Source organism: Grammomys surdaster, unplaced genomic scaffold (genome assembly GCF_004785775.1).
Source record: "Grammomys surdaster isolate TR1022 unplaced genomic scaffold, NIH_TR_1.0 125979, whole genome shotgun sequence".
In the NCBI taxonomy this organism is placed as follows: domain Eukaryota; kingdom Metazoa; phylum Chordata; class Mammalia; order Rodentia; family Muridae; genus Grammomys; species Grammomys surdaster.
Genome location: NW_021620795.1, coordinates 4,257,884 through 4,271,182, shown reverse-complemented (window position 1 = coordinate 4,271,182; position 13,299 = coordinate 4,257,884). Strand labels below are relative to the sequence as shown.

Below are 13,299 nucleotides of genomic sequence, written 5' to 3'. Positions count from 1 at the left end.
GCTTTGCACACACAGAAGACCTCATTGGAAGTGATCACAGCTGAGAGTATTATTTGCCTGCTGGTCGAATGCCAAGAAGTATGTGGGCTCTGATCATTATTTTCAGGGTTCTGCTGTCATGCAGGTCAATCTTAAGGTGGATGTTTACTCCATTAAATCTTACTCCAGATTGCGTCATGTATAACCATGAGATGAACATATCTGGAGAATGTAGCCATTGTTCATGTCTTACACAGAGCGACAATGGTTTCTGAATCTTTGTGGTGAAGAGGCTGGATTTGCTGCTTGAAGTGGATTGTGACAAGTGGGCCAAGGGACAAATAAAAGAAAGCTGTGGTTTCTTGATTGGAAAGAAATATGTTGTGGGCCCTAGAGGCATCAGGAGGAATATCTTGTCTTGGATAGTTTTCATCCCACAGTGGGAAGAACTGTAGATAAAGAAAAGGCCAATGAAAAACAAGATGGTCTTGTAATGTCACCATGCCTGGGAACAAGGCTTCTATTGTCTGTACACAGCCCAGGTTTATCTGTGTGAGACTGATGACAGAATGAATTTATTCAAGACTTGTTTAGAGGAAAGACAAGAAAGTGCAAACTCTTTCTACTCTAAATAGAGGGAAGTGGAGTTATGCTCCAGAATGTGGCACAGCTGACAGAGCTAGCAGGGGTAGTGGTACAGTTTTCTCAGAGAACAGTTCACCTTGGTCAGCCTCAAATATATCCCAAGGTTCCTTCATGGACTCAGTAAAACCCAAGAGTCTTTAGCTTCTCACTGTTGACAAGGATCATGCTTAGAACATACAAATTGGTGAGGCCAATAGTTTTCATTTAGAGTACTATGAAAATGATAAAAGTTGCCTAGTCTTCTTGGTATGGTGGTCACTGGACTTGTTGAATGACCAAGGACAACAGTGACATTTCACCAGGGCCATTCTTTGAAGTCTTAAACTCATTTACCATCATGGCTCTTCCCCTCCACAGGTCATTAATACCTAGTCATGTGTTAGAAGATCTCTAGGTTAACAAGGGTGAACTCACTAGGCTTGATATGATACCAGGACTCTAAGGTGCATTACAGCCCTATTAACAGTAGTCACAGCCTGGAAACCATCTAAGTGATTTGATAAATGAAGGAAGTGGTGTGTGTGAGAGTGATGGGGGAGGGAGAGAGAGAAAGAGAGTGGAGGGAGAGACAAAGAAAGGAAGGGAGGGGGGAAAGAAAAGGAGGGAGGGAGAGAAGGAGAGGCAGAGAGAGGGATAGAGAGAGAAAAAAGAGGGAAAAGAAGAAAGAGAAAGAAAGGGAAAGGGTAGAGAGATAAGAGAGAGGGAGAGGGGAGACAGGGGTTCTGGATGAGGCACAAAACAAGAGAAAATGGAGAAATGTTCAACAGACTGAGAACAACTGATGAGCATCCGCTCATTATCATTATGAAAACACAAAATAAAATTACACACACACACACACACACTACTTCTTTGTTTCTCAAAAGTCTGGTGTTGTGTTCTTACTAATTAATTTTTAATAGTTCTTTATCTGCTTTATCAACCAACCTTTTATTAGATGTATAAATTCTGAAAATATTTTCTTACTTGATTCTCTCTCTCTCTCTCTCTCTCTCTCTCTCTCTCTCTCTCTCTCTCTTTCTCTCTCTCTCCCCCCCCCCTCTCTCTTTCTCTAAAACAAATAGGCAAATAAATCACAAGAAATGCACACACACACATGTACAAATACACACAAGTGTGGGGTAGGGGTAGATAAAACCCATAAACACAACAAATCAGAAACCATAATATACAAGCAAAGGACCAGTAAAAATGCCCAAACAATGCAATATGAGACAAATATCCACAAAATGCCATTGAGTTCATTTTGTGTTAGCCATCTATTTAAGCATGGCTTATATACCTAGCAAGTAGTTTCTCCATTGGAGAAAACTAGCTTTATCTTTGCAAGTGAATGTCAATTGCAGCTAGTGTCTTGGTTAGGGATGGGAACCCATGTCTAAGACCTCACCTCAGCACTGAGACCCCATCTGGCTTGAACCTGTGTGGCCTCTGTGCATGCTGTCATGATCTCTGTAAGTTCACCTGTGTGTGTGTCCCATTGATGGAGACATCCATCTCCATTGGCTGGGATAGTCTTCCAGCCTTCTCTGGATAGCTTCCTGAGCCCCAGAGGAGAGGATTGATGAAGACATTCCACTACTGAATACTGAGTATTCCAAGGTCCTATATTTTTTTCATTTACATTTCAGAATAAACAATGATTTCTATAAAAAAAATTTCTGGGACCTTGAGATTGGGTTGTAAGCAAACATTGACTAGAAGAAATCTGAAATATATTTCCAATGTTAAACCTTCCAACCCGTGAACTGTGTGTGTCTATACCTTTTCTTTCTTGTATTGTATAGTTTAAGGTTAGAGAGGTTATATACCATGTGTTGGAGAAGGTTTGCTGAAATTATGATCTCTTAAATTTTTTTTTTGCTGTGTACTAAAGCAGTAGACTTTTTATATTGATCTTTATAATGAACTTGTCAAGTACACGTAATGATGTCATAGTGCAGACACCCTTTGTCGACTTCTCTGTCTACAGTCACAGGGATGGCATCTTCCATTTTCCTCCAACTCTGCACAGCTTTTGTTTCTTTAGCTTCCCTGTGTCTCCCAGCACAGGGCTACATAGACTGGACTATCCTCATCTTGTATGACCTCAAGGGAAAGCTCTCACTGAGTCACTTCCTTTGTTTTGCTTTGTTTGAAAGCAGGAGTCATTTTCAAGCTATGGAGGTATCATCCTGTTTCCAGGTTGGAAAGATTATTGTTGTTTGAGTGTGAAATTTCATCAAGTGTTTCTGAATATGCTAGGCTTTTTATGTATTTGTTGATATCTATGTGTGTATACATGTATATATATTATATATGCTTGCACATTCGCGTGTAGATGTAGATCAATGTGCATGCTTGTGGAGGCCAGAGGACAGCGTCAGCTTGCTTGTCAAGCAGCCTCCACCTCACTTTTGTCTGTTTGTTTTATACTGAGACAGTGTCTCTCATTGGCCTGAGGCTATGCAAAAAACTAGGCTAGTTGGCCAAAGAGCCTCAGATACCTGACTTGTCTCTGCCCCCACAGCTCTTGGATCACAGATTTGGGCAATTCAGTTCTGGCTCTCATGCCTGTAAACAACCATTTTACTGTTGAACTGTTTCTCCAGCCCTTCTTTGTCTGTGTCTTTTAATGCAAGTGATTACATTGTTTGGTTTCATGGCAGGAATCACAGTTTTTTCAGAACATGTTAAGTTTTTATGTCTTGCTGCATTTAATTTGCTACAGTTTTCAGATCTGTATGTTTATGTCAGAGGGAAATCATGTTGTGAAATATCCTGTTTTGTGATGCCTTGTTGAAATTTTTTGTTTATGCATGTGTTTGATTTTGAGCGAGGACTTCACCATGTAGTCCAGGCTGTGCGAGATCTCACTGTCTTCCTATCTCGGCCTGTAGATTATTGACATTATCTATATGGAATTAGACACCCATTTGCTTTCCATTTTTTATTAGGATGTGTTGACCTCAAAATAAGTTTCATTATATTTCTTCTTTTTATATTCTCTGGAAAGACTCATGTAAAATTGTTAATATTTCCTTAATCATGCAGAAAAATCCAATGGCAAACTCCCAGGGGACTGCAGTTACTTTGGGAGATTATTTTTCATTACGGATTCAATTACTTAACTACATATAAGACTATTATGATTTTAATTTTCAATCTTGAACTAGCTGGGGTGATATATTGTACTCACTGCGAAGTGTCCATTTCCCATAAATCCTCATATCGATTGGTCTAGAAGTGCCCTCACATCTCCTTGTCATTTTAGAATCTGCATGACTGTGCTCTCCTTCATTCCTAATACAGCTAACAGCATGTTCTCTAACCTTTCCTAAATACATATTGCTCTGAATTTATTTTGTGATTCTTTAAGAAGAAAACCTTTGGCACTGGCTTGGAATTTTATATCTGTTTCTTCTTATTATTGGTTTCTATTATTTTCACTTCCTTCTTTCCACTTCCTTTGGGTGAAGTTTGACATTTTCTAGTATATATATATATATATATATATATATATATATATATATATATATATATATATGTGTGTGTGTGTGTGTGTGTGTGTGTGTGTGTGTGTGTGTGTGTGTGTATAGGGTATGTATATGTACAAAACTAACAAAAACCATGAAGCATCAGATGATTGAGTTTCACCTTCTTTTTTGCTCTGTTAACTAGGGACATCATTTTCCCTCCAGCTGCTTTGGTGTGCTTCACTTTTAGAGATTACATTTTCATTTTCATTGACTTCAAGCTGTTTTCTAATTTTCACTGTGGACATTTGTCCCAGGAATCATTTAAAGCATATCTCTCTGTTCACAGGCAGTTCCAACACCAGGCTTTTCTAGTCCTCTTTTATAACGTGTAGCTTATTTCACAGAGACAATGTATATCCTTTCTGTGTTAATCATTCCTGCAAATACCTTTAGGCTTGCTTTATGACAAGCATATGATGGGTTCTGGTTGGTGACCCTTGAACACTAGTAAACAAAAGGCATTTCACAGCTGGTGAGTATGATGTTCTGCATATGCCAATGGGGTGGAAAGGACTGTGATACTCAAATGTGTACCTTTGTTGATGGCTTTGTTTACTTCATCAATGGATATTATATGTACATCTTTATATATATATATATATATATATATATATATATATATATATATATGTATATATATATGTATATTTCTGTGTGTGCATTTATATATCATTATATTTTGCTCATATTTGTCCCTTCTGTTACCTTCTTGTATCTCTCATCTCTTATTGGTCCATTTCTTAACCCCCACAAGCTCCCTTTTTTCATGTCTTATGAATAAAGAAATACATGCATATCTATAAACAACATGTACATACATAAATCTGTAGTAACACATATAATAGTTGATTTGCTTTCTCCATACTTTTTGTGTTCTTCCTGCTCTCTTTGGATGCTGTCTTCCCCTCTCCTCATTTAGTTCCTCCTCTACTTTCAAATCATATATACATACAAATTTTAAATCTAAAATATTTAGCACTTGTCCACGTCTGGCTTATTTTGCTTAATACTACAATCACTGGTTCTGTCTATATTCATGAAAATGCTGTCCATTCATTTTTTCTGTGGCTGAATAAAACACCATTGCCTAAATCTTATATTTCCTTTAAGCATCCATCCATCCATCCATCCATCCATCCATCCATCCATCTGATGACGGACATCGAGGCTGGTTATCATGGACATCTTGGCTGGTGATGATGGCCATCTAGTCTGCTTATGTATCTTGGCTATTGTGAATGTTGTGTTAAACATGGATCTGCACGAATCGTTGGAATAGGATTACTTAGAGTCCTGTGGGAGTACATATGTGGGTACAGCCAAATCATATAGCATTTTATTTTTAGAATTTTTTTTGTAATTTCCACATTGATTTCTATAGTAGCTGCCAAGTTTATATTCCTATCAACAATAAGAATATAAGAATTTATTCTCCTTTTATCTTCTGGAATTTGGAGTTTTCTAGTTGATAGCCATTTTGATTTGATGAAATATAATCTTAATGAAGTTTCAATTTTCATAACATGTATATAACTTGGACATTACCAAACGTCTTACAGAGAGAACAGCTCATGACTTTATCCTCTGTACTTCCTGTTCCCTTGGGAAACTATAGCCCCAAGCTCAGTTTTCTCTCTTTTTTTCTACTAACTCTAGTTTGCAATCTATCTTTTACTTGCTCTATAAAATGGAAAATTCTATATTGAGCTAACAGCAATGGATGCTGGATTTTCTCCGTGTCATTCTCTTCATGCTGGGATTTGGTGTATTTCTTTTCTTTTCTTTTCTTTTCTTTTCTTTTCTTTTCTTTCTTTTCTTTTTTTTAAAAAAAAGGTTTATTTATTTTCTGTATGTTAGTACTCTGTCACTCTCTTCAGATACTCCAGAAGAGGGTATCAGATGGTTGTGAGCCACCATGTGGCTGCTTGGAATTGAACTCAGGACCTCTGGAAGAGCAGTCAGTGCTCTTAACCACTGAGCCATCTCTCCAACCCTGAGATTTGGTATCTTAACCTGTTCATTAGTCCATATGTTTATCTGTCTGTCAGTCTGTGTTAAAGAGATGTACACAGTGTTAGCATTTATATACGGGGAGGTGACTGATCCTGCCCTCAAATGGTATTATTTTCAGTTCATTCTTTTAAATGAAAAGATGATGCCTCATTCTGAAAGTTGGATTCCATCTGCCAGTGCTGTTTGTGCAGAGTCACTGGGTGGGAAGCTTTTAGATACAGCTATGTTAATGAAGTGCATGGTATATACTTTCCCACTTCTATGTGTTATCAGTAGGAGCATTGCCTCTTTCTCAGTGTGGTCCTGAAGTTGTTCTCCCAAGAACATGAAGTTCTATAAATGCAGATTTATAGGTATATTTTATATCTTAAAAATAAATATTCACAGAGGCATTATATTTATCTATGTATTTATTTACTTACTAAATATGTATATGAAGCTTAAATGACTTAGTCTCTACCTAAAAAAAAGAAAAAAGAAAAAGAAAAATGGGTACAGCTCACTCATTTTCAGCATATTAAAGACCAACTAGTACCTTCTGGACTTAAACGTTCTGCTTTGCTCTTCTCAAGTCAGAAAGCAGCTCTTGAAACAACCAAGGTTTCCCATGGAGTCCACATGAATAGAACCCATGACCATGCTCAAAAAAATGTATTGGTAAAATACTAAGTAAGATTTTCCCCGTGGAGCTTCGCCAGAGCTCTCAGTGTTCAGTGGCTCTCTTCAGAAGGTCAGCTGGAGCATGTAGATGTAAGGGCATCCCTAATTAGAGTAGTCACACTGGAGAGTTTTCCCCTTTGGGGAATAAATTAGATTAAAAGAGAATATTTAACAGACCACAGCAAACCTGTCTCTTGACTATGCAGTGTCACACCTTTTGACAAGCGTTGCTGCGTTACAGGATCAAAATTAATTGAAATCTCCTTTAAACACATCCTTTGGTTTGGTTTTCTAAATTGAAGTTGTCAAGAGATCAAGAAATAGCATCATTAAGATGCTTTAAGGATTGTCCAACCATCTGATCTATGATACAGAGTCGGTTGGTAATTATTCTGAAAGAACCAATATAACAACAAAGAAAAGAACAGACTTGAGAGTCATTCATGTGATTTTGTGTGGCTACATATCAAAATGACTGTCTATGCCTGCATACACATTTGTCTCATATTCACAGGCTAATATGGCTTCTTAATAATCAGAAAAATATGCCTCCATGGAATTCTTGTTGCCTTCTGAAAGGAAGAGAGTCCTTGATGCAGGCAACTCACCCGTCATTCAAATGCTAATCAATGCTTGTGTCTATATCTTCTTCTTCTTTAAACAGGTCGTCCTAAGCGCTTGTCTCAGAGTTAATTTTAAATACTCCATGTATTTCCAAGTTGTTGGAGGGCCACGTGCACTTCTGCCTTGAACTTTCCAAGGCACGATAAAATGTCAGCATGCCTTTCAGTCATTTCTACCTTCTGCTCTCTTTTTGAGACCACATTGTGCTATCTTTACATTTAACCCAGAACTTTTCAAAGGCTCAGTTACCCTAAAAGCATCAAAAGGGTCTATGACAAAAATGACAGAAGAATTCAGGAGACTCTTCTCTTTGTTGGGACAGTGTAACACTTGCTCTTATGAAAATGCCTAGAATTGCCACCCCTTCAATTTTTGGTGTCTGCATCTAGACAGATCCAGTACTGAAGAACTATGCCCTAAATGTCTTGGTCCTCAGACTCTAATTGAGGCAGCTGTTCAAAGGCAAAAATTGTCTTTCTTGGAAAGGAAATACTCAGGTATTTAGAGAAACACTTGAATAGAGGCAAGAATGTGCAAGAAGTGGTGTAGATCAACCATATTACCGTGTAATTGAAACTGACTTTGCATTGGGTTTCTTCAATGTCAAGGGCCCCTTTCTTTCCATTCTCAAAGCAACATTTTCCATTCTCACTCTTATCTTCATTTGTGTCTCTGCTTCCTTAATCATCTTCAAATGTCTGCGGGTGATGTTCACATGTCCTGTTCTGTTTTGAAAATCTCATTTGTTGCCATCTCTTTTAGGGAGAGGAAGTATTCTGTTTAGGCTACATGTTGGAGGGTGAAAAGTGTTTACAGAACCATCATCTGTTTCTCCTGATCCGGTTCTATTTGATGACGTCATTCTGTCATTTCACACGATTTGGACAATCCAAAGCACCCAGGGCAGAATGTTTAGGGCGGCAAACAAAACAGGTTTTTATAATTATCTGGAGAGTTGGGATAAAACTAGTGAGATATATATATCTAAAAATATGTCTATAAACCTAATAAGAGGTGGTCCTCACTAATATATTCTTTAGTGGTGGAAGACTGGCTTTGAGAGATAATTGGTGTCCCTAAAGCTTGTGCATAGCTAAAATGTAGGTCTGAATGAGAGTTCAGCTTCTAAATTATGAGTTAAACTTGCTCCAGACCAGGGATTTCAGAAGGATTTGAATAATATCTCTTAGTATCTAGAATTTGGGGAGTGAGCAATTGTGCTAATTATTAAGGTATTACAACAACAAGTCACCCAGGACTTATCATCAATTATTCTTTCTCCTATTGTTCTTGTCTTTTTTGTTGTTGTTGTTCTTGTCTTTTAACATCACATTGTTTTACTAAGCAACCCCATAAGCCCCACCGAATGGCCTGGCCAAGAGCCTCTCTTTTACATACTATTCACTGACTGCTGAACTTTGGGGGCATCATGGCTTTTTCATCTTAGGTCAGAGTTTTATGCGGCCCCTTGAAGAAGCAAAAAGGTCAGATGCCAGAATAGAAAATCCTGGCAGAGGTGCATGTGATGCCCCATTCTGGTCTCACATCTACGTCTAATCTCCGTAAGAATGAGAGCTTTGACAGACTTATCCTAAGAAGACAGTGGGAGCAAAAGGGATCAGTGCTTCCCACAGTGGGAACTCCCAGGAGACCACTGCCATTGCTTTCCCACCATGATGCTTATGTATCTGTCCCAGAGAGAAAAGCCATTTGGTTTGAAAGCCTCAAGTCTTGGCTTACTGTGTGGGACACTCACACCTTGAGGGCCTTAGAACAATAAAAGAGTTAACCCAAGTGTTGAACACTGCTTAACTATCTTGGGACATTTGTTCTGTGTTCATGGATTTGGTAATTTTAATGCAAATAGGCACCTCGGCGGGCAGCTGTGTCCCCTTAAGCAGATTTTATTTAGCAGCTGAGTTTCCCACATCACTTGGCAGTCATAGATTTTCAATTTTTCCCCATGCCAACAGGGCAGCTGGAATAATTTGCGTACTCATTAATTTGTGAGAAATATGAGCTGTGTTAGGCAGACAACGTGTATCTTCTGTGCAGTGCTGTACCAGGATAAGCGGCTCAGGGTAGAAGCAATTTGCCCTATCCCAAAGGGGCCCTAGGATTTTAATAAGCTGGTTATGAAAATTCTATTTCTTTGCAATTTGAAGCATCTAATTAGAGCCTGTAATTTCTCTCCTATAACGAGAGTGGATGAAGGTTAACGTTAGGCCTCCTGGGTCCTTTCAAATTCATTTACAGAGAAAAATCAGGTAACAGTTGTAGCTAATTAGAACAGGGTATTAAATATTTAGTCCATCTTGATTTAACTTGGGGAACTCAGACATGCATATGTGGTATTGGAATTTGGAGAATGATAAAGGGAAGTTAAATTTAATTTTTAATCAAAGATAAACTTGAAGGCAGTGTGATGAATTTCACACTATGGTAACCCAACAGGCAGAGCAGCCATGGCCTCCACTCCTCTGAACTGCCAAGATAAAGGGAGATGATGTCGATTGAATTTCATCAGTGAACATGTTGCCCAAGTTCAAACAGCTGGAACTTATGGTATATTCATAAAGTACAAAGAACCCAATGATTTTATCCTAACCGTTGCATCAAAAGCCACCTTCTTGAAGTTTCAGAATTTAGAATAGACTTTGGTTGATACAAGAGTATTTTTGAAAACTATCCTAAGGAAATATCTTACTCATCATCTTGTTTGTTTGTTTGTTTGTTTACTTATTCATGTGTAATTTACTTGTGTGACTATTTTGCCTAAGTGTATTTAAGTATACCACATGCTTGCAGTGCCGGTAGAGGCCAGAAGAGGGCATTAAGTCCTCCAGAACCCAAATGTACAAACAATTGTTATAAACCTCTGTGTGGGTATAGGGAACTGGACCAGGACCCTCCGTAAAAGCATCAAGTTCTCTTAACTACTGAGCCATCTCTCCAGCTCCAGAAGTTTTTCTGCTTTTTTTGTTTTGTTTTTTAAGGAGATGACTTATGTCTAACAAACCTCTCCCTTAAAGGAATCTTCCCTCTTATAAGGCAGGGCCAACTGGGTAAGGGGTGGTGTTTTGATGCATCAAGTTTGACATTGTCATAGCTAACACCAGATTCCTGCACACTGAGGACAATGCATTATTGTCAACTCTGTTTATTTTCCTAAAAAGCAATTCAGATAAGTCAGGATGTATTATTAGAGATTCCCAAGTCAGCCTTATGCCAGCCCTTCCCTCTGAGGCCTTCCACAAGGGAAGAACATCCTTCAATGACAACTGTATGCAAGATTACCCCCAGGACCACTGTAACATCATCAAAGTTTGCTGCTGAGGAGACAGAAGAACTTGAAAAGGCAAAGGTGGGAAAATGATAATAAACATTTCTTAGGACCATAGAAGGTAGATAGCAGGATAACTCTGACATCCACACATGGCTTCCTGGCCCCTGAACCCCTGAACCCCATCCCTGGACTCATGATCCCACCACTGCTCTTGTGCTTTCATTTTTGTGCCCTGAAGCATCTTTGCAAATCTGTGTAAAGGAAAGGGAAGCTGCTTTGCAGGCTTCTAGTTGCCAGTTACTACAGGATGGCTTTTGACTGCAGTAAATGCCTGTTATACGGTATAATAGTGGGTTCGTAGAGCATTAACCTCCATAGACTTCACTTTGGGCTTTTACACATCAAAGGAATGACCATATAGTAAGTGTATCAGGAGTACATATAGTAAGTGTATCAGGTGTATTAAATTATATTGTCCATCTTATGAGTTCTGTGATGTGGATTAGCATACAGAAAAGACTATCAGATTGACAAACTGATTATCTATATATGCAGGAGGCTGGGATACTCATCAGTTAGGTTGACTTGGGCCCTGCCTATGGTCCCTGTCTACTCTAGCATGGAGATCAACAGATTGCACATCAGCACTTTTTCTCTGCCCCCTAAAGAAGAGGAAAATAATACTGTATCAACCCAAGCCAGCCATAGAGGTATCCCATTGTGGGGTCAATCATTTTCTGGATCTCTTAATGTCAGACCTGCCTTTTAGCCAGTCTTCTACAGGCAAGGAATCTGGAAAATCTTCCCAACATGTAATGTGGGCCTCCATTTTGTTTTCTAGTTTCCTTAGGACAGTAAAGGTAGATGGTGAGTCTTTTAGAGATCTCTCTCAGGGGCACCTCTAATATGGTACCTCAAACCCTCAGACTCACTCAGAGATGCAGGTTGGTCTCAAGATATCTGTTTAGTCTAGATATGTTCCAAAGAAGGGAATTGTGAACTGAGGAAAGGTTTGAAATTCCAAAGAAGTGAGTTTTCAATTGTAAACATATATATTGATGATGACTTACCTGTTCTCCATAGCTCTGAACCCTCCTCCACTTAAGCCGTTGGCTTCATCTGTTGTGGATGAGCTATGGAATGGTACCACTTCTTCTTAGTCTTAATAGATCATCCTAGTGAGGGTTGTTTATACGCCATGCTTCTGTTCCTATACACTTGGATGTAAACCCTTCCACGGTGTTTCCACCTGAGCATCAGCTAGAAATAAAGGTTTAGTCATCATTATAACTTATGGGTGCTGAACACATGAGAGATGTTCTGTGACTTTTTACTGAATAGAAATGAATGGAAAATTTTCCCTTTCTCTATAAAACATGTTTTGTATAAAAAACTTTATGTGTTAAATGTATAAAATGTGTCTATGATAAAAATAAGCAGATCCTAAGAAGTGGCAACTGTTACCTAAACTCCAGAGATTACAGTTTTAAATGCCATTAATCTTCATACATATATATATATGTATATATATGAAAAAATATATATTTGGAATGCATGAGAATTTAGAGTCTCCTTTTTTATTTTTTGATGCCTTCTGAAGTCGATAAGTTAACCAGCCTAGCTATTATTTGTGATGGCTTCAGGAAAGTTCCTGAGTGAGAATACTAACACCATTCCCTTCAGTGAGACATTCTGATATTTGGTCATTTTTCTCTAATATGAACAACACTGAAATTTCTGTCCTTTATGTTAAGTCTTTATTTCACAGTGTGTTTTAATTTTTTCTGGATGAATTCCATGAAATAGAATTGCTGTGTTAATGTTTAAGAGCACTGTGATTTTTTGACAAATCAGAATTAGAAAGTTCTTGCTAAGATTTATTCCTAGAACAGAAAGGCCATTTCCGTATACCCTCATCATTAACACACACTTCCAATTTGATAACAACAATAGTAACAAGAGAAAAGTACCCCAGACTCTTATTGACGTATTTGGTTATGAGAGTGTTGGCATTTTGTTCTGACTCTTGTTTGTTTGCTTTTGTTTCTGTGTGTTTCTGCTTCTGAAAGCTCCTGGTCCATGTTCTCTGTCCAGCATGAGGTTCTTTTGCCCTGGTATAACAATGAAGAAAATGGTTTTGAAATCCCTTATATGCAAGGGATTTTATTTTTATTGTGTGTATGTGTGTATGTGAAAGAAAGTGTTGAGTCCCTTGGAGCTAGAGTTATATATAGAGTTATATATAGTAAGACACTTTATATAGGTGTCAGGAACCAAACTCCAGGGGTTAGCAAGAGCAGCAAGTACTTAAAACTTCTGAGTCATCTTTCAGCTCCAATGTCCATATAGGTTAAAAGAGGCCCCTATCTGTCACCTACTGTGTGACCTGGGATGGGGTCCTACTCCCACCTTCTTAAACCTTAATCTCTGCTAACCTCAAAATAGTTATATTATGCATGCGGATAGACATGGGGCAGATCCCAGCAACCTTTCTTTTAATATTTTGTGTTCATTTAATCTCAATCTCTCCCTCTCCCTCTCCCTCTCCCTCTCCCTCTCCCTCTCCCTCTCCCA

General features: G+C 38.4%; 1 protein-coding gene across 2 annotated transcripts in view; it reads left to right on the top strand.

Moving 5' to 3' along the window:
- The window catches only part of Cacna2d3 (calcium voltage-gated channel auxiliary subunit alpha2delta 3), a 793,771-nt gene that overhangs the window by 485,849 nt on the left and 294,623 nt on the right, over positions 1–13,299 (top strand). The gene's annotated exons all lie outside the window — the stretch shown is intronic.